Raw genomic sequence first — 22,048 nt, forward strand, 5'->3', positions numbered from 1 at the left:
ATTAGCTACAAAAATGTAAACTACTACTTGTAGGAGAGAACTGTCAACACTGGGAATTTGACTTTACATATCAGCAATAAGGTATTTTTATAGAGGTTCCACCATTTAAGGGGCAGAGAGCATTTACTAGTGTAACGGAACAGTACTGTAAATGCCATTATTCTGTTGGTATGAAAACAGCAGCAAACATGCTTCCTCCGTTTAGTTTTGAATTCTGAGCAGAGCTCGTATTTCACACAGCAATAGTCAGTAACTTCCATGGACAGGGAACATAATTACAGTGTCCTAGCTCCAAATGGCTGAAGGTTGTAAAGGATAATATATAGCACCTGCTGAATCTGCAGAAGGAAAAAAAACCTAACGCAATAAAGAGCTCCCTACTGGCACACTCCTCCTTTTTCGGAAGGACTTTCCAATAGGCACAGGCAGGTGTTTTTTGATGGTTATGTCACTGCAGTTGGTTCAACAACAGCATTTGACGGCTGCAATGACAGAATGGGAACAGACTATCCCTTCATTTTTCCTAGGTTTTAAAATCCAGTCATGCAAAAGCTAGGGAAGTTTGGAATTACCCTTTCCTTTTGTGCAGAAAATTCCTCCTAGTGCTGTCCAAGGGATAGCTGCCACTCATCCCATCAGGATTTCTGGGGTGCAGTGCTACTCACATTTCCACAAACTGTTCACTTGTGTTTTCCAGAACCTCTTTCTATTGCATCACCTGAACAAGAAACACCAAAACTGCAGTCTCCTTCTGTCAGACAGGAGCTGCAGAGCTCTGAAGACAGAGACGCACAGGCTTCCGGTCAGCCCAGTCAGTTATGTGACCAAACAGTGAACAATTATGATGTGATCAAGCTCCTTTATTCAGCCATCTGCAATTTTCCCCAGATGTTCTAGATTTATGGAATATTCCAGTGGCTGGTGTCATAATCAAGCTTTGCTTTTAGATATTCTTGATCCCAACCATTGATAGAGAACCTTAATTAGTGACAAAGGCACTGTTCCTCACACCTCTTTGGGTCATGTGCACTGTTAAAATACAAAATGCTGGATTGTATCTGACTGCATAGCATTACTGGATGATGCCAAGTTACCTTCCAGAATTTCTTCCAATAAGCTAATTCTGAAGGTGAAAAATCCTCTAATGAAAGGGAACTCTGCCCTGACCCTGCAGAGGCTTTGCTCACCCATGTTTCATAACAAATATTATCACCTCCTGGATCATCATGGCTTCTGCCATCACAGAGATGAGTACAGCCACTCCAATAACTTTGGCCAGCCTCATGAACAATCCTGGAGATTTAAGCCAGGACCTTGGGAGGGGAGACAGATGGAGAGCAGGAGCAGCACAGGAGTGCCAAGGCTTTGTGCTCCCATCAGAACAGGTTTATCAACAGATGACCAAGTCTGAAGTTACACTATCCATATCCAATTAGTCTGCTTGAATCAATCCAGACTATAAGAGTTCCTAAATCTTTACAAACTTCCAGAAATCTTAATTTCTGGTATCTAGGACAGACTTTTATAGCTTACATCTTCTCTGTCATCAGGAAAGCACTCTAGCGGCAATAATTCTTCCCACTGTACTTCACTGCAATTTATTTATTTGACTGGAATGGAAAGGATAACTGAGAAAGAGAGCTTTTATTGTGATGTGCTCTCTATTGCAATGCTTCCCTCATCCAGGCCCATTTGTATTCCATCACCTCTGGGTTATGAGCAATTCTGTCACTGGGGATTGTCATGGCTGTAAAGACTTAACTCCTAATACCTCCAGATTAAAGAATTTTTCCCAGGCACTTTTTTTTTTTTGTTGTTGTTGTTCATATTTTCATAAGGGCTAACAGTTAGAGGGTTTAGATATTCCGTGATCACCCACTGTCAATCCTATTTGCTTGTTTTCTTTGCCAGGAAGGTGATAAAATGTATTTAACCTGAGCCCCCCTGCAAGATCAGATTTTCTCTCCTAAATGTTCTCTGTCTCATCTCTAGAGTGAAACTTGGCACCAATTTCAGCAGAGGCAGAACAGAGCCATAAACCCCACTCTCCTTTAGTACCATTCCTATGATCATACAGGTATTCAGGATACAGATGCAGATTATAAAATTGTCCCAAGAAAGCCACCAGCTTTCATTGCTCCCTTCAGCAGTTTGAACCACGGCAATATTGGCTAAATTCTTTATGGTATACGTAGTTGATGCTGAGATGAAAAATAATCTCCTTTTTGTCGTAGGAAGACTGATGAGATTGAGAGTATTGTGTTCTGTAGGCATCTGGATATGCACCTCTCCATAACCCAGCTCCTCAGCACCAAATACTGATTTCACCTGGACTAAAGAAAGACCTGGTGGCAGAAATTGCTTCTCACTGTCCCAGAACATGGAGTTCTGGGGCAGAAGGGAAAAGTCATAGGTGGTTAGTAAGCTTGAATCAAAGAAGGTTTACATAAATAAAGAAGTTTGTGGAGAGTCAGAAAAAAACATATGAGAGGAGAAATACAACAAAATTAGAAGGGTGACAGGAAATGTAATGTCAGGTTTGAAGCATCTTGCATGTTTCCAGGAGAGTTTTCTTTATTAGTTGAAAAGTCAACCTAACCTTCAAAGGTTAGAGAAAGAATAGACCCAGCCAACTTTCAGTTTACAGTTTTCAGCTAACTCTACTGTTGATGTTTCATTTTTTACAAATAGTGGGCAGTCTAAACATAGGTATGCTCTGTACAAAACCACCAAAGGTCACCAAAAGAACATCCTCCTCTTCATCCCACAGCATAATGCAGTCAGAAAGCAGTTGCTACAGTGATCAGAGAGTTCTCTCTGAAACTTTTGTCTGGTGCTTTTATCAGACATGTGCGTCTGAGGTATGCTATATACATTATACATGAGGAAGCAATGACAGAGGAATGGGAATAGGAATAGCTGGGATGTTCTTATGGGGAAAAAAAAAAAAAAAAGTAAATTATGCTGACCATACTCTTTTCTTGGCCCTGTGGGCTACAATCAGCTCTGTTATAGTGACATCATTTACAACAAACTTGATTTAAACTGGTTGCATTAGGGCAGCTGGGAATACTATATGGTCTTTAATGTTCTTAAGCTTATTTTGCAGTGAGAGCATGATGGTTTCTGTATAGGCATTTGCTACTGAAATGGGAAATAGGTGGGCTGTTTGATGAGTCTGTCAGCTGGAGCACTGGCAATTGCTACTTGGACTGCTTCAATGTAAATAGAATTTTCTTAGATTTCAATACTCTAGGGCTGAGTCTTTTTTCCTGTTAGTATATACTAATCTTTCTAATTCTTGTTATTATTTATTTTCATCACAACCAGGAGACAATCCTGACTTTTATGTTTATCATATGTTTATCCATTCAGGATTCAGGATGTATTTACACATGTTTCAGAAAGTGATAGTGAGAAATTTTCCTAGTGCCACCATTTTATTTGTGTTTCCCCTCTCCCTTTACAGAGGTCCAGTATGTCAGTGTTGCACCACGAGAAAATGTGCATTTCCAAGCAAAGTCCATGGACAGTTTTTATTTTGTAATGACAATGAAAGTCAAAAGTCATGCTAAATTTCTTAAATCAAATTTTCACTTTTAAATCCCACTTTAAATAATGTTGTAGTTAATAATCACATAATCAATAGACAGTGTCCCTAACTCGATGTGTGTGTTTCCTTAGGGTTAAATTTACTCAGGTAATTCCTTCTGGAAAGTTTTCTGCCTGCAGTGATCTTCAATCCAGTTTTTCCTAATGTGTAAAGTTCTGAAATCTAATTTGTTCCAGTTCAGTATTGGACTTCCATTTTATTCTGATTGTGTACATACACACCTGAAAATCAGCCAGGTTTGGTTTACCTTCCAAAACTGCAGCTGCATTCCAGTGCTTTGTAACTATGGCCAGTGTGAATAAGGCACCTGGAATCTTTCTGTCACTCAAAGATTTTTAACTCTATGTATTTGAACATCTCTCATTGACATTTCTGCTTGTCTGATGGTTTGCAAGATGTTTGTTTTTCTTTTTCACGATCCCACTGTGCAATTGTGTCACTTTCCATGAAGCAAATGTTTACTACTGTCAAATTATCTACCTGTACAGAAGGAGCAATGGGATCTGCACTCAGTGTTAAAGTTCCTTTTTTGCTCCTTTCTGGCAGTAGCGGAAGCATTTAGGTCTATGAAAATTAATCTCAAAAGACTGCAATAAGTCTGGCAAGTAACATTTGGAGCTTTTATAAGTACTGCACACAACATGCTTTCTAAGCACCAACAAAAATAGTAGGCACTATTAAGCAGTCACAAAAAACACTGGCCACATTTTCTGGAGAGGATCCATACTACTGACAACTTCTCACAGCTACCCTTCTGCCTCCTACTTGCCCTACTTTTGTGCTGAGGAGCCACCCTATCTGAGGGAACATTTAAAGAAGTGATTTTCACTGGAGAGAAATTCCCATTTGCCCCATGAATCCCCTGGCACAGATCCCTCTGGAGAAACACGATCCCCCTTCCTCTCTCCCCTGCAGTCACCCCACACATGGACAGACAGAGGCTGCTCCCAGCTCTGGGCTGCAGCTGCTGCTCAGGAAGGCTGGAGCAGAGCTGCAGAATCAGGCTGAATGGCCATTCCATGCCGGGCTCTTTCCACCCAGCACACTTGTAGTACAATTAAAGGAGTGCCTCCCCTGCTCCTCCTCTCCCCTTGCTCTTGTAGTATCTGAACGTGAACTCCCTTGGATAAACAAATGCTTGTACCCATACATATCCTTCTGGCCTTTAAGGACTTTATTCCAGTGCCTTTTGTCAGGATTTTCAGTTTTACCTGCCAGTTGCACTCACCACCAGCTGGCATTTCTTTTTCACCTGTATCATGGGCGGCACATCATTTAAGACACATGTTTTTCAACCCACTTACCTAATTCCAGCAGAATTGGCAGAAGCTGCTCTATTAGCAGTATTTATACAACACATTTGCAATACACAGTTTGTAAAATTATTTCTTTTTTGTAAGCAGTAGTATTGGCACGAGGTTCTGATTTCAGGTAAAACAACCACTGCCCACTACAGCCCCTCAGCCAGTCAAACAGCCAAAGAAAGCAAAGCAAAACAAGCCAGTCAGACATTACCAGAGAGAATGGTGATTATAACAAACAACAATACAAGGGGAAAATGCATGGCTATTCAGAAACTGTCTTTTGGGGACTGAAGAAGAGATCTGGAGCCATTTTTCACTAGGTTCACGAGAAAATGTCAGCACACAGATGCTACTGTACTGTCAGATTGCATCTTAATTTGGCCAAAGGGGACCCAAGCAGTCACCCCTCACAGACATTTTTAAAGGCCCATTACAAATCTGATTTATTGGTTGCTAAGAGTCTTCCTGCTATAGTCTGCAGATTTTGCATGACATGGAGCTGAAATCCAGTTACAGATAAATGTCTGCTTCTCTGTATGATCTAAATCCATCTAAATTCAGTATTTCTTGGGCATCGGTCAAGCCTCCCCCGGTTTGCCCACCCCCTCTCCTCCTAATACCTCAAGGCAGTTTACTTCAGAATGAAGCAGAGCATTAACCTGTATAAAATTGCTAATTTGTATGTAACTCTCTTGCTGCCATTAAAAAAAAAAATAATAAAAGGAAATGCCTTTTGTTCTTAAGAGGCAGGGAAAAAAATCAGGAACAAAAGAAATGCCTCTGCCCAGCAAAAGAAACGAGAAATTGCTAGGATATGTTTTAGATGTTTAGGCATGCTGGTGATAACAACAACAACCATTCAAATATAAATGCTAATTTGCTCTTGATCTTTGATTTTTAAAAAAATCGGATGGCTTTTTCCTCAAAAAAAGGGAAGAAATTCCTTGCCTTCTGTGAAAAGCCAAAGATCATACCAGAGAAATGCATTTGTATTGCTGAAGAAACACCATTCAAACTTGCTCTACTTGAACTGCCCATTGTTACAATTCAGACAATGTACAACAACAAGCACGGCTCAACTTCTAACCATGCCCGCATCACAAGGAATTAAAAGTCAACAGCTATTCCTATTTCCATAAACTCACCTCCAAAGCCTTCATTTGCAGCTTCTCTGGCAAAAATCTACTAGCATTGGAACAATTTGTTACAGAGGCATGCAGCTCGTCCTAAAGCCTCGTATTTCGTGAAGGAACTATTCTAAACAAAGACAACGTCAAAAGCTACACAAGGATCGCTCACAGCAAGTCCAACTCAGCCCAAGTTTGGGTTCAACATCTGTCTGCACACAGCAGTGCCTCCCATTTTCGTTCTGTTTTGTGGGATTAAACCCCATCTAATCTTTTTAAGTGACCCTGACTCAGGTTCCAGCTACACTGCTTTACAAATCCAGAGAGAGAGAAAGAAAAAAACGGCAAGAAAGAGAAGGCAGCGCCTTATCCCACCTTTCCATGGCTCTCAGCCCGTCTGTCTTCGCATGATCTGCAAACCACCTGTACTGGATCCAGCCCATTCTGGGGACGGAAATTATCTTCCCGGTAGATATAGTCTCAGCTGTGCTTTGATTTTTCGGCACGAATGTCTAGAATCTTCTGCTTAAGCCAGGCACAGCAGCGCAAAAACTGCAGCTGAGCTCTTTTGTTTTGCCTCTCTCCAGGGCTGAGGCAGCGGCGCTCCCGGCGCTCCCGCTCCCTCCGCCCCCGGCAGCGCCGGAGCGCTCGGCTCCGCCGCCGGCCCCCGCAGCCCCTGCCCGAGCGCCGCCGCCGAGATCGCTCCGTCCGTCAAGGGGCAGCTTCGGGGGGCGGTCAGGTGATCTTCCGGTTAAAAACCGGGAGGATGCTCGGGGATTGAGCGCACGGATCCGTGGTGGGATTCAAACTAGCCATTTACATTACAAAGCAGGGAGGGAAATAGGGCTCCGAGGAGATCATCAGGCATCCTTCTGATCCTTCTGCTTTTTCCACACAAGGAGGCACAGCGCAAAGATATGCAATTAAACTTTTCAGTGGCAATATTCATATATAGTTTGGATACCATGACGCTCCCAAATATTTAAAATTAGGGGCTTATTCCTAAATAAACATAATTCTTTTAGATGCTATGCTCATTCTGTATCCCTTTACAGATTCTTCCCACTTGTACATTTTTTTTTTACAATACAATATTTAAATATTTATGCTGAAGCCATATTTAATTTCTCATCAGCAAATGGACCGTACTCAACTAAAAACAATTCTTTATTCATATTATTATATTGCAATTCAAGTTATCTTTGATGTAAGGGCCATTACAGTTAAAACTGACTCTGAATTGTAGGCTATCCAATGGCCCTGCTCCCTGGGATTACCCTGATTAAAGCTACCATACGGTGCAGGGCTTTGGAATTTAGGCTCTAAAAGACTGAAAGAATTCAGATTCTGTGAGAATCCTAGTTATTGCCAAGTAATAAGAAATACCCAAATATTGTTGCAACAGTCAGAATTACCAGCAAACAATATGTTAGAAGAAGATCTTATAGGAAACACACTGTGAGTCTTGATAAAATACTGCATTTAGACCCCCAGTTTCCATTAAAAAAAATTCTATCATGTTTAATGAGACCACAATTTCACTCAAAATATTCCTTATGCACTCATTATAAAATGGTAACAAACAGGAAACACCTGCAAAAGTAGGCTCAAAGGGGAAAGTAGGCATCCGCATTTAATCAGTCTTTCTGAGAAACTAAATGTGTAGATGTAATGTACCACCTATTCCAGAAGAAATCTAAAGCCATTTTCCTATGACAATGTTGTTAAAGACTCAGGTTAAAACCAGAAAGTCTACTCATCCATCCACTACCCAACAGAGACACTTCCAATACTTCCCAATGTTTCCAACAATATAAAAAATAACCATTTACTTATCTTGTATTAACTGTGGGTCTGTCCACAGACACCTCAGTTCCTCTGGCACTACACAGTAAATGAGATTTCCACTTTTTACTTTCTGTACTATGACGCTTATGATGTAAGGCAATTCTTTTGATAAGTACACAAAGGAGAAACTTGGATTTCTTTTAGGACACTGAGGGAAAAGAGTTATATGAGAGATCATGGATTAACTTCACCATATGACTAGGCTATTATTATATCTACTAGATTGATAATAACAACTCTGTCTTTCAGAGACTTAGGGTTTTTAACCCTGACACATCCTTTTCAGTAATGCTCTAGTAAGAGTGCTTCACATCATTCCTATCATAGCCAACATTTTTGCCACAGTCCATGAGCTTTTGGCAGAAGCCAAGAATCACTCCAAGGGGCTGGTAAAATTCCCATAACTATTACATATACATAAAATTCCCATAACTATTACACATACGTATATATATATATGGGGCATTATTTCAAACCAGTCTTCATGGGGGGAAAAAAAAAATCAGTGGACTTTTGCTTTTCTACATTTCATTTAATTATATATTGAAAAAAAAAGTCAGAAGTGGGACACCTGTCATGCCTAGGTAAGCGCATCCTTGTAGAAAGATATCTAACAACTACTGCACACCTAACACTAGAACATGTTTAAGATGATCCCAACAATGAAGACCATAGGAACCAACACAAGACAGGAACAAAACAACTTCATCTCAGTTGTCTAAGTTTCTGGTTACAGGTGGAATTCTGCAGTTCTTTTGGGCCCTCTGTCTAGCCACAGGTAGTTACTCTATTAATAGTTTTTTCCTTTCACTCTCCTGAAGCCATAATATTGCAAGCAGAGTGGTGACATTCACTGGATGCAATGGATAAAATATGAGAGAGCAAGCTGAGTAAGCCACCTGGAGAGGCTAGAAAGGCCAGACAAGCTACACATCTTCAGAACTCAGAATATATATTTGTATTTTCTAACTTGGATACTGTCAGCCTTTTATTATTATTATTATAAAGTCAACATAAAACTTGGTTCTAGCACAAAAATAGGCCTAAACTATCATTGGTGAAAAGGCAAATAGACACAAATTACCCTGCCTGATACTTAAGAATAGTTACAATACTGTGCAAATCATGGGACTGCTCAACAAAGTTTCTGATGTAGCCAATTACTGGAAGGCAGTTGTGTCATTCTGCACAGGCTCCCACTGAATGTGATGAGTTTCTTGATAAGCAAGAGGATCACATCTTATGCACACTTATTACAGTCATCAAAATGTTCACTTTTGTAAAGCTGAGTACAGTAGAGCTTTTCAACAATGAAATGCTGTGGTCACCCATCTATTGCAAAGTATGGTTTACAACTCTCAAAGGGAAGTAATTTCCTGCCTAAGAAATAGAGCAATGATTTTAGGTTTCCAAAGAAAAGCCTTTTGTAATGCCTGGGCTGCCATACGCATTGACAGGAACATTCAGACTTTTTATGTTGATGCTGTAAGTACAGGTCTAATCCACTGGAAGGAACTGGAGGCTAATCTTCCATCTGAAGGCTGTAGGTATACATGCAAGAAGGCATGTAAATAATGTGTACAGACATGTATACATAATTAATAAAACCATGTAATAAATATGGATGAAAACCTGTCTCAACCATGCAGATAACAATTATGTTTTGGAAATTATGTGCAGTAATATTTATGAAAATAAAAATCAGTACAAACTGATACTTCACTCAGAAAATAAATACAGGTTTTTTTAATCATTAAGTTTATCTCCTGTAGTCTTTAGAGAGGAATTTGAGAGTTTCCCAGAAGAATCACTAGTTTTAAATCATACTCTCTTAAAAATTAGAGCTTTAATTCAAACAACAACACAGACATAATCAAATTATTGAGGCATGACAAAAATAAATTAATGGTCTACTTTGTGAGAGAAATAGTCTCAATATTTGCAATGTTAATTTCAAAACAGTAAAAAAATGCATATATCTACATAAAATAACAATAAAAAATTCCTATTTTAGTTATAATAATATAAGCCTTAAGGCTGGATTTATTCCTAAACAAAGCCATAGAAATAGGTTGCATCTTTTTTTACAGTTAATTTATATGCAAGTCAAAAAGGTATATCCTTAAAAATGAAACTGCATTCAATCAGTAAGAAAATGGGTATGTCATGTATTTATGAAGTATCTTTAAATCTGTGCAGCAAACAGGCACAAATGGCTTATTTTTCCATTACTCTTCAGATGCAGAATTTGCAAGTCTATGTTTCAAAATCAGTGCTAAAGGAAGAAAACAGCTATAACTACATCAATATTATTGATGAATGAAAATAACCAAGTGCACACAAGTTACACACATGCTTTATACAATGGGGCAAACCACAACAAATATGGCATTTACAGTAGTTTGGGTAACTTCCACCCTTAAAAATATTGTAAATTATATTCAGGAAATTTAACAATTTTAAGGTAGATTTGGTTTGGGTTTTAGCTTTACAAACAGTCCTTTGTCGTCACAAGTTAAAGATTACAAAGAAAGTGAAAGAAGGCTGAGATAAAGATGTGGTCTGAATCCAGTTATATTATAAATGAGCCATTTGCATGTGGTCTGTGACTCGTGCTAGAGAAAGCTGCTATAGAAGGCCTTTCCATGGAATGGATTAGTTGTTATATTTGACTTTAAAATAGACAGAACTGAGAGATGATTAGTTACATTAACACAAATGTCCTTTGGAATTCATGACCTTTCCTTATCAAATTATTGAGGCATGGCAAAAATAAATTTGCTACAAGAAGAAATTATGGAAACTTTCCCCTCTTTAAAAACCAGGTGAATGATAAAAATAGAAGTAACAAAATTCCTTTGACATTGAGGAGGAAATTCGCCATCAAGTCTGCTGGAATGTCCATGCTTTTTTCCCTTGTATGGGGTATGTTGCACATTGCACAAGATTGCATCCAGATTTTTTTGATTATTTACAGTGAGGGAGACTCCACAACCTCTGTGGGTAATCTGTTTGGTCACCTACACAGCGAAGAAGCCTTTCCTTGTGTTCAGCTGGAACTTCCTGTCCAATCAGGGTTTTTGCCCATTGCTCTTTTCCAGTTGCTCAGCACCACCAAAAAGAGGCTGGTACATGCTGTTGACGCCCTCCCTTCAGATACTTAGAGACGTTCTTAAGGTCCCCTCTCAGTCATCTCTTCTCAAGACTGAACAGGCTCAGCTCTCTCAGCTTTTACTTTCCTTATAGGAGAGATGTTCCAGTCTCCCAGTCATGTTCACAGAGCTGCACTGGGCACTCTCCAAGAGCACCAGGTCTCTCTTATCCTGAGGAGCCCAGACACAGCACACCAGATTCACCAGCAGCCTCATTAGGGCTCAGTAGAGAGGAAACTTATTCCCTTGTATAAACTTTGCACAGAGTCCAATTAAATTCTATAAAATTTAACTTGTGGATGATTTGGGGAATGGAATGTACAGCTTCCAGAGAAACTTTAACAAAATTACTTTGCCAACCAGTTCCTGAGACTTGTGTTTCAAAGAAGACTGAGTGTCTTCATCTAGCTGATAAACACACTAGCCTTAATAACTTTGGCAGAAGTCAGTGGGTAGCGATGGGAGAAAAGTCCCATAAAAATGCCTGCTTATTTTTTTGAGGATATTAATTTAACTTTCTTGGGATAATTCAACTGTTTCTCCTTGAGCTTGTAATATTGCCTGTTCAGGCTCATGATGAGAAGGAGAAGATAATTATAGTCCTCTTCAGACAGTGTGTTCATTAAGTGTGTTATTTTGGATAAGTAAGTTTTTTAATTGGCTTCCAGTGCCTGCCAGTAGGATGGTCTGTGGTAGCATTGCAGTGAGGATCTGTGCCCCTACTGCTTTCCCCTGTTGGAATTCAGTAGAGTTTAATTGAATTACAATAGGGGTAACCACAAGATGTCAATTACTGGTTTATTCAGTGTTCACTCTTCTTCCAATGGCACTTGATTGACTCGGCACACTTCTCTTATTAGAGGACCTCTTCCCCTCTTCCCAGAGAATAAGATGCCACAGTCTTTATTAAACAGCAGCATAATTCACACAACTCTGGTGGCACTGACTGCAAAAATTAAATCTCTACCTGGTCTGAGTTTATAGCATGTGACCTACTTTATTTGAAACTAGTGTTAGAATGTCTTCCTGCTCCTATGATTTTGCCCATGTGTTGATACTTTTCCTCTCTGGAACTGGGAAGATACCATTTTTTAAATTATGCAGAACTATCTTTTGTCTGACAGAAAAAAAAAATTGTTTGCTCTTTTGAGAAAATGGAATAGTTTGGAAAGAATCTTTCTAGATTTCAAAAGTTTAAGTTATGTGAAAGAATTAAATAAAAATAAATCCTTAACCTATCTTTCTGACTGCTCCCTAGTGCTCTGTCATCCAATTTGAGACCTGAAATCATAAAGACGCCAAAAGTTTTTGTTAAAAGCACTTAGTATATTGCAAAGACAGTTACCTAAATCCATGAAAACTGGTCAAGTATTTTGCCAATTCTCCTTTTATGTAAGTGATATCTTGATTAAATATAATTTTAAACAAAAAATTAAAAAACACAAAATAAAAAAAAATTGCCAGTTTTTTTTTCCCTTTGTTAAATAGCCAAGATAATAAGTTTTGTAAAACTTCTTCACAGAGAGAAATAATTTCCTGATCTGTAAATGTTAATTAAAGTGTAAATTTGAAAAATCACTGTGGTTGTATCAAAATTAATATGACATGACTATGTTTTTACTGAAATGTTATTTCACCGTGATGTAAGAAGAGCTAAATTACATTTTAGCAAAAACTTTTTAATCCTGTGAGCTACTACTAGTAGGAATGAAAGAGAAAGAATAAGAAAATTCAAATTTGCAGAAGGAATGGATATATGGTTAGAAAATAGAAAGACTCTTGACTGAGCCTACTCGCATTGTTGCACTGTGCTTCCAAGTTATCACCTGCTAGAGATTATTTACTCAACTGCATGTTTACTCAGTCCTCTCTAGTCCCTGTATATGATACAACCCTCTTCTAAAACAGTTCTCAAAATTTCTATTGCAAATTTTGGAATAAGATATTCTAATAACAAATTAAGAAAACCAATCTTTAAAGCATTAAGTCTACTAATTTATTATATTTCTATTAATTGTAACTATGTATAGTTGTAATAAATGTATCTATACTGTATATATATAGGTGTATATATATATATTTCACATCTCTTTCAATTTGTGGCTTTGTAGGTTTACTCTGCTATATGGAATTCAGAGTGCATATATAAATACTGTATATATTTATATATGTATATATAAATGTATATATAAATAAATGTATATACAATTGTAACTATATATTGTAACTATTCCTATAAATATGTAACTATGTAACTATTCCTATAATTGTAACTATGTTCTTTATTTATTTAATGTCATATTAAAATAAAGGAAGTCAAAAAAGAAAGCAAAATACATTTTAGTATTCTGCTTGTATATGCTATATTAAGATACCTTGTTTAAAATAAGTCATATTTGGGGTTGCTGTAATACCTTTGAAAAAAAAAAAAAAAAGGAAGATCTATACTTTTTGTACAAATAGTCCAAATCCACAGCTTGATATTTACAGAAAGGGAACACATCCATTATTGTAACTCCTAATGGTAAGACTATAATCCTCTTCTGAAGCCAACAGTATTTTACTGTGAAGTGGCTGATTTTAAATTTCATATATGATTGTTCTGGGAAACTCAGCCTCTGGAAATTATGACACATTTTTCCTTTCCCCTCCCATCCTGCTGTGTTGTAAGGGAAGAGGAAGTAAGCATTTTTCATACAATTGCTCTTCCACTCTGAAACTTCAAATGTGGGGACTCATTTGGGCTTTTGTAGGCTTGGAGTTTCAACTGAAATTCTAGGTTTTTTGTTTCCTATTAACAAAAGACAATCATTAAATTATTCAGAATACATATAAAAAGAATTGTAGCTATATGTAACTATGAGGTACGACAGCTACAATTTTAATTATTTTATTTAATCTTTCTTGTACTTTCAGTATTTTAACTAGGTGCAATAATATTTTCTCATTAATATGAATCTGCTTTTATTGTTATTAATAGTAATCACCTCTGTATTCATGCATGTTTTAAATGTTATGTTTGCATGTTATGTGCATTTTAAAATCTGAAGAATTGTGTCACTTGAGTCGTATATGCACACATAAAACTGATAGTTTTGTATTTAAATCAATTATTGGACAAGTGTGCGAGAGACTTTTCTGGTACCATTTTGATTTTTTTTTTCTTTCTAGAAAATTTTGCCTAAATAAAGAAAGAAAGCTTCATATTCATAGTGTAGATAGTAATATTCCATCTAGTCATTAATAGTCAAACATACAGTGGCACATCTGACATAGGCAGCTGAGTTGGGAATTGAAACCATAATAATTAACAATAGATTTCCTGATCTCACCATGAAAAGTAAATGAAACACTCTGTGGTGTGCTTGCCCACTAGAAGAGGGAATTAACTCAGTATGAAAAGCAGAATGGAAGCATATCTCTGATTAGATCTAATGCACAAGGAATGCAACAATGGGAAGCTTGTGTCAGCAGAACACATCAAACTCTTTTCTAAATATTGTGCATGAGTATGCAAAAACATGCACATTTCCCATAAGAACCATAGTGAATGCACAGGATGTACAAAACAATCTGTACTGCAACAGGGAAATAAATAAATAATTAGACAAAGAAATGAATTAATAAATAAAATTGATGAATGTTATTATTTACACAAAAAATTTAATCCAAAATTTAAATTTCCTCAATAGTTTTGGCCCCATTCACTTCAAATTTCCTATTTAAACGACTCCTCCTCACCAGCCTGGCGGCGCTCAGTGTTCAGGACCCTGGAGAGCAGCAGCGCCCCGGGCCCCGCAGCAGACACAGGAACAGGCTCAGCCCTGCCCTTCATGTTCCCATCATTGTTATCCTCTCTTCTTATTCTGTGTCTCCTATGACTGCTCCATATTTCCCTTCCTCTTCCTCAAATTGTCTTTTTCTCTTATAGTGACATTTACTGTTGCAGCAACTTTTTCTCAGAAATAAAATGTTCTCCCTTTCAGTCTTCAAAGTGTGTTGGTTTTGCTTGTTTGTTGGTTTTTTGGTTTTTTAAGGTTCCTTATCCTTAATGTTGACAATATCATCATGGGACATCCAATAGAATTACTGTATCAAGCATTATAGTTTTGTTGTTTTAAGATGTACCTGGCTGGATGCGCAGCATTCTTTTCTACTGTTTATTGTTAGAAAACTTACTTTATAGAAATCCTGGATCAGAAATTACTGTGTTTGTAGTCATAAAAAGTAGTTCAGTACAGCCATAACAATGGAGTTGTAGTTACTGATCTTCTTGCATGTATTAAACACATTTTAATACTTCAGATTCTCTTCAAAACTTGAAAGAAAAGCTAAAATTTGAAATCACAACTAAAAATCTGATTCTGTAAAAACTTACAAGGGTGAATAGGCCCAGTCCATTCACTGCACCTATTCACCTGCACAAAGCCACATGGTAAATCTTTGCAGACCTGTTCCTACATGATCTCATTAAGCCCTCTGAGTGTAACTAACTCTCAGAGAGATACAAATCAAGAGTGATTCCCAAAAGTCAGTACAGACTCACTGGTGTAACTCAGCACACTTTTTTTATTTTGGTTTCTTAAGGAGAACCAAGTTTCTGTAATGGCATTATGAGAGGGAGGCAAGAAGGAAGGAAAGGAGGATCTGGGTATAGAATACACAGAAACATGCATTTGTCTGTCTGTCCTTCAGTCTCCCCGACTATGCTGGGGCACAATGGACAATTTAAAATGAATTTTATAATAGTCATCTTCAAATGCAATAGTCATCTTCAACCCATCAAGCTTTTAGAATTTTTGTGAAGATACAAAGGGGTAGGGGGAATCAGGAAGGCCTGAATAATGAGCACATTATGGAGATCAACCACAAGATTTATAAGAGAGCCTTTTTGTGGATTTGGCATCATGGAGGCATTGTTTCTTTCCAAAAGCCATGAGAGTTCAGAAAATATATTTCACATCTCTCTTTCAATTTGTGGCTTTGTAGGTTTACTCTGCTATATGGAATTCAGAGTGCATCCTCAGCACTGGCTCCCCATCAGAATAAGAAATATCCTTTCTTTCTTCACCAATAAACAAAAACTCATGCAATGTGCTTTGGAAGATTCAGACAGAAACAAAAAAAGAAATCCTCAAAACAAAACAGTCAAACCATTGACACGCTGTGATGGACTGTTTATAGTGGCTCCAAGGCACCTTTTACCAAAGATCCACTTTCAGCCAAAGCACTTATCAATATACAGCAGGAAAATCGGGTGATAGAAAGTGGGAGGTAAACCCCACATATTTGCAAGAATAAGGACATGTATACTTTAGACACGAGTAAGTCAAAGGTGCCTACAAAAGCATCACATTCAAACACCATCAATGAATCACAACCCTACTCTGTCTGGATCACTCAGAACTCAATTTGGGTAACATATAGGTCATTACATAAACTGGCAACTGAGCATAAAAACCAGTGTGTCTGGCAGACAAACTTCATAGGTCTGAGGTGAATTTTGGACTCTACAAAGCTCATTGGGCTGAAGAAATTTTTCTTCAGCACAAAATCACAGATCCTACTTCCCCATGCAGTGAAAGAGGAAGGCAAACCATCCTCATTGCAAGGCAGGAGCTGTTATTATAACTGAGACCCCCTGCCTTCACATTTGAAAGCAGAGCAAATAATGCCACTCACTCTGTAGGCACTGACTGAATGTCAAATGGAAATAAAAACTGGTACAGCATGCTCCTAATAAATAATATTTCACTTCTATATGTATTTTTTTTTTTTAGCACAAATAAAAATCTTTTCTCTTGAAGAATCTTTGATAACTTGACTCTGACAGAAATCACAACTTTTTTAACCTCTTAAAGAAGTGGGTTTTTTTTCTATAAGGATTCTGGAATTAAGAAGCCCTACATTTGGCAAAAGAAAGTTGACAAATAAAGATTTTATAGGAAGTGTGTGAATTCAAATGTGAGCTGAAAGTTAGAACTGGCAAGAGGTAGTGACTATTATCAATAGGAATTCCTAATGTGCAAGTACAGAAAATTAAGGTTTCCTAAGTCTTATATCCTATGCAGTGGGAACATAAGAAAGAGTTAAAATACAGAGGAACAATTGCAGCTGCTATATGGGTAAGTCAAAACTAAATAGTAAACACCCAATTTTTAATAATACTTTAGGTGGAAATGTTATGATTTACAGCTCTGAGTTGGCATCCTAAGCACTCAGCTCACAGTCTCCTCAGAAGGTAGGTACCAGCAACTACTCATTTTTCAGGGTGTCAGGCCTGTATCCAGTTGTCAGAATCAACACCAAGAGCCTAGTCTTACTTTTTTTCTACTGTATTTTTCTGTATTCTGTGGAACACCTTCACACATGAACAGAAACCTGTTTTTGACATACATGTCAAGATTTCTGATATTACAGTTTACCTCACTGTTCTCCGCTGACAAAAAAATTCTTGTGAACCAAGATTACACATACCGAAATTCAGTGCATATTCACTCAACCCTTTCAGTTTCTTCTATGGAGTTTGATAAAATAAGAACAAACTTTTGAGTATTGTCAAAATCTTGTGGCCTAGCAAGCAAAAAATACAAATAGAATATCATATTGCAAATATCTCTATCTTGCCACCCCATTAAAATATGATACAGAAGGATTTTTCATTTCATCGAAAGAGTAGAACTGCAGCAAAAGTAACAGTATACAGCTACTCTAAAATGAGAGCTGAAACTTTGACTAGATTATAGATCTTTACTGCGGGTCTCATGTTCCCTAGAGGAGTCATAAGAGGACTTGTGGATTTTTTGCCTTGCATCTGATTCCAGTGATGGCACAGGCAACAATTCTCATATGTAGAATGTTAAGGGTATTTTTAACTGTGAATAAAGAAGAATTCATCAGTATTGGGATGTACTGCAGATGCTACATTAAGCTTGGGAATTCTTTTTCTGCTATTCAACTTTGTTACTTCATAGCAAATATTCTATTTCACAGGTAGTCCTAGATAAGGAAGAGTTCCTTAATCAGTAAAATGATCTTATTGCCAGCAGCACAGGCTATTGAGTGTTATTGGCATTTCATCACAAGAGCAAAAACAGATGACTGAAATGGGGAGAACTCATATCTTTTAAACTAGGCTCCAGTCAGATAAAGTGCATTCTGAATTGAAAACTAGATAATGAAAGGCTGGATTGCTTCTGTCCTCTCTTTTAGAAGGTAGAGCAGGATGTATCAGGAAGAAATTCCTTCCTATTTAGGGCATGGTTAAAACTTCCATCTATGCATCTCCTTTCATGAGACATATATTCCAGAGGGAAGGAAGAGAATAGTCAGAGATCAGTGATGAGCCAGGCCATCACTTCTAGGAGTAGTGACAGAAAATATTATTTTTGAAAACTACGTCCTTTTTGAAAGTCCTTTTTGAAAACTATGGATCTGTAAATAGAAAATATGCACATCTCAGGATTCTGTGGCTAGGATTTTCAAGGAATACCTGTATCCCACTGAAGAGCAATGGAAAATCCATGAGAAAAATCATAAGAAAGAAGCTCTTCAAGTGTGTACTGAGAGTAAAAAATCATGTTATATAATTCTTGCTCACATTCTGGATGGGTTTTTTTCACTTCCTTTCTTTGGAAACCTACTTTCCTTGAAATCTGATCATCATGCATGCTTCTACTATAAAATGTATTTATATTAATAATTTAATGATAGCTGAGCCACACAAGGTCATTTGGGTTCTGTGAGGTAGAGGTTATTTTACTAGATTTAAAATGAAAGAATAAAAGAAGCCTGACATGACTCAGTAAAAAGGCTTTTTTACTTTAGGACCTAAATATTCTAATCAATAACACTGTGGAATCATTGTTCTCTGAGGAAAGAAACAAATTAATAAATAAATGTATTTAATTGGCATGATAATTCCTTAGACTATTCCAATTTCAAGACAGAGTTTCTTTGGCATAATTGGTCTTGTTTTCATTCTCTGACCTTAATGTCCATCTTTCTCCCTTTCTAGAGTATTACCAATAGATTAATAATTTTGAAAGCCTGCCAAGCTAACAGTGGTGGTGGTGACAGTAAATTTTGGTATTTCCTCAGAACACTGAATTGTGCAGCTAGTTAAACTGATTTGAGAGATGATAAAATAATCTAATGGTCTGTAGTCTATTGTAGTTTCTTATATCTATACCCTCTCTAAAAGCAAAGAGAAATAAAAACATTTTTCTGTCAGAATTCACAAAATAGTCTCAGGAAATGGTTAAAAGTCTGTGTAAACAAAAACAACAACACCAACAATCCATCAAGTAAGATGACCATATCTTTAGATACCCAAATCTCAAAGCAGAACACCTAAGCTCCAACAGTCCAATAACAGAAGTACTGATAGCAGCAAAATGAGGATACCTCCTCCCATCAAATGAATTCAGATGCTGGGATTGTAATTACTGATTCCAAACTTAAAAAAAAAAAAAAACAAAATGGAGAAGACATTTGGGCCTTGGTTTGGAAATGTACAGCTGAACAGACACCAGTATTAGGCATGCCTGGAAATAACATAGCTGACATAATTACAGCAGAAAAAAAATTAAAGAAATAAAAAAACCTCATGTACCATGGAACTTATGCTTCAGCAAGTATGAGATCGATGGATTATATGGCTTTTGAAGGCTTTCATTTACAGTTAAATCCAAACTGAAACACCAGAGCATTAAAGCCAGAAAAATCTGAAGGTCAGCATTTTTTTCAATGAACAAAGTATTTAAAGTACTCTCTAAGTGAGCACTTCTTTTGTTATATAAAACCCTGTTCACTGAACCGATTTCCTGTTAGTAGACTGAACCATGGATTAGGTACATTTGATTTGAAGAATGTCACTAATGAAACAAATCATCAGGAAAAGAAAGAGAATTTTAAAGTGTGCTTAGCACACTGCAGGGTCTGAGTGACAAGGTTTTGCAGAGCAGGGTAGAAACTCAATGGGAAGAAACAAGGGAAAAATATGAAAAGGGATGTACGACGTGGCTTTAGAAAGCTGAACTTTCTGAAAGAGGTACTTGGAACTGAGGTAGCTGATGAAATATAAATGTCAACAATCATTATAGCTAAATGCAAGTGAAACATTTGCAGTACAAAGTTATAAAGAAGTGTGGCTGTAGTTGAAGTTGGTCTGGGTTAATGGTGTGTTCTTACAATTTGGATCAAACAATTGCTAGTCAGAGTTCCTGGCTTGCACCAATAATGTTATCATTAAAATGGTGTAATTTTAAGCAAGTAATGACTGCAATGCCTCAGCTTCCCTGTTTATGAAACCAGAATGGCATTTAACTGTGCCGTGGGGCTTGATTATACTCCTAAGGTACAGGGGATCATCGTAGGAGACATAAGCATGTGAATTTCTGTGAGTACAACATCTGTATCAACAGTTCCTTAAACAATAAAAGACATGTCATCTTCAGGATTGGATGCGAAAATAGGGTGCTTCTTTCCATCTTTGTAAAGTAAATTACACATAATTAGAAAAAGGAAAACTAAGAGAATATAGGACAACTTTATAACTGTGCTGAGAATCCAACACTCATCATCCCACATGTAAAAATCTATAAACTTTTAGGACATTTTTCTCATATTTGTTTGGAAGATACTCAAGGTTATGCATCAAAATCTAAAATTCTATAGTTCATCATCATGCTGCAGACACAAACCATGATGATCCATGTTCCTATGCCAAATGACATTTACATTACCATCAGGACAAAACAGTTCAGCAAAGTATTTCACTATTTACCATAAAAACTTCCAAACATTGTTAGATATATCCTTTTCTGGATACCATCATGCTGAAGAGGCAGCTGCATTCTCAGCATCTCTCCAAATGTCCTTGACTCTTCAGATAGTGAGAAATTTGCATGTGTGATGCCTTTAACTTACCAAACAGCCCCAATTCAGTTCTGGAATCTTTCTTTCAATTTTTTTTTTTCTTTTAGTTTGGGTTAATTTGTGGGGTTTGTGTGGGGATTATTTGTTTGGGTTTTTCTTTGTTTTGCTGCTACTGCTGTAGGAGGATTTTATGTTTTAGTTAGGTTTTCAATCTTAAGACAATATTCCTGTATGGCAGAAATCAGATATAAATCTATATCCTCCCACATTAAGAAATTACAATATCTGAAAAAAAAATTGTTAATACACATTTAAGACTCTCCCTAGTATGTCTTACAGAGCATCACTTTAGAAAAATTAAACCTTCTGAAAAGCATAAAATAAATAATTCCAGTACATGACAGCTCAGTCTAACTCACTCCAATTTTACCTCTACAAAAGCCACTGGGAATATCTGAGACAGCCCATCTCCAAAAGCAGTGCATGACAGGGCAGAGTGGTAAAATAGAGAGTGAGTTAAAGGGAAGAAAAAGTGTTTCTGTGAAGTAAACAAAGTGCTTTTTCCATGATTCTTTTATATCATCTGCAAAAACAGAATGCAAAATATATATGGCAGGCCATGGATTAGCAAGGGCAGAGCTAAGGTTAATTTTATATTTCCTCCTTTACCTCAGTTTGAATTTGACAGGTAAAAGCAGTAGTGGTTAACTTGTGAATCAGGCTACAGAGGGATATTTATAGATGCATAGGTAACTCATATATTTCAATTAATACATTGCACTACTTTCTATAAACATTAATTTTGTTTTTGTGAAGATCTGTGAATGCTAAAATATAAAAGCAACACCCTTTTTATACAAGATTTGAAGCTGATTTAAGTGGAAATAGATGTTGCAGAAGTTGAAAGCTGAGTAACTGTTGCAATTAGGCAGAAGGAAGCTGGGTTTTTTTCCACTCCTGACTACATTACTACAGCAGAAGAGTAATCACTGTTTCCATTATTCCTATAATTCTCATCACTGGATGCTGGAGTTACTAAGATACTAAGAGAGATGGATTGTTAGTTTTTCTCAAACCTAAATAGCATCAGTCTCTGTGTGTTACACTGCTTCCAAGTACAAAAAA

General features: G+C 37.1%; 1 protein-coding gene across 11 annotated transcripts in view; it reads right to left on the reverse strand.

The window, feature by feature from the left end:
- Nucleotides 1–22,048, reverse strand: part of MAGI2 (membrane associated guanylate kinase, WW and PDZ domain containing 2) — a 705,904-nt gene that overhangs the window by 380,788 nt on the left and 303,068 nt on the right. The window contains exon 1 of one of the 11 annotated variants that reach the window (XM_066550920.1): nucleotides 6,420–6,631. The exons of the other annotated variants lie outside the window; for them this stretch is intronic. The gene's annotated coding sequence lies outside the window, so the exon portion shown is untranslated. Of the gene's footprint in view, nucleotides 1–6,419; nucleotides 6,632–22,048 lie in introns of those variants that run through there. 11 annotated transcript variants of the gene reach the window in all.

Source organism: Molothrus aeneus, chromosome 5 (assembly GCF_037042795.1).
Source record: "Molothrus aeneus isolate 106 chromosome 5, BPBGC_Maene_1.0, whole genome shotgun sequence".
NCBI classification, from domain to species: Eukaryota; Metazoa; Chordata; class Aves; order Passeriformes; family Icteridae; genus Molothrus; species Molothrus aeneus.